The sequence below is a fragment of the Triticum dicoccoides genome, chromosome 6B (assembly GCF_002162155.2).
Source record: "Triticum dicoccoides isolate Atlit2015 ecotype Zavitan chromosome 6B, WEW_v2.0, whole genome shotgun sequence".
In the NCBI taxonomy this organism is placed as follows: domain Eukaryota; kingdom Viridiplantae; phylum Streptophyta; class Magnoliopsida; order Poales; family Poaceae; genus Triticum; species Triticum dicoccoides.
In genome coordinates, this window is record NC_041391.1 from 226,206,341 (window position 1) to 226,207,282 (window position 942).

The following is a 942-nucleotide window of genomic DNA, read 5'->3' on the forward strand; positions in this document are numbered from 1 at the left end:
CCGTGGCTCATCTAACCCTAATCTCAGCTCCATAAATACCCAAGTATTCCCCGTATACTAGAGGGCACACAAAAAATACTTTTCGGCCGCTGCAACCTTCTGTTCTCGTGATACCCCATCTTGGCGCCTTTTCCGGCACTCCGCGGAGGGGGATTCGGTCACGGAGGGCCTCTACATCAACTTTGCTACCCTTCCGATGATGTGTGAGTAGTTTACCACAGACCTACGGGTCCATAACTAGTAGCTAGATGGCTTCTTCTCTCTCTTTAATCTTTTTAAATGAATCTGACACAACAATAGTATTTGCAAAAAAAGGGTTTTGAAAAAATACTAGCAAATTATGTTTCATCAGTGAGCATGCAATATATACTAACAGATGACCATCGTAATACATACTAGGTCAGACTTAACAACATGCATGGTTATTTGGATGTATCGATATGGAAATAGGCTGAGGAAAGTTACATTACTCATAAACCTCAAGTCACTTGGAAGAAGTGCATAAGAGTTAGACCGAGAATAGAATAGTATAAGCATCCGCAATAAACCCCTACAGTGTGTACTTGTAAGTAGATTTTAAGGGAGTAAATTGATGTTGTCAATGCACTAATAAAGTCCAAAGCATGAAACTAAATGTGTTAATGTGTGCTCAAAGATAAAAGTCGATGGAGAACAACACATACACAGACAATATAAAAAGGAAAGTTACGATGAGAGAGTACATGTAAGAAATAAATGTTTGATAATTTTTTAGTGAAAACAAATTGACAATTGCATTCTCATATATGTACAGAAACATAGGCCCATAAACTAAAGTAAACCTGTGCGAAATCATTTAGAGTCACGAGGCATGAAAAATGTGTTCCTTCAAATGGTGAGGCAGATAGTGGACGAAAATGCAAGATCTAAGGTACAATAAGTACCTTGGGTTGAATGATTTAG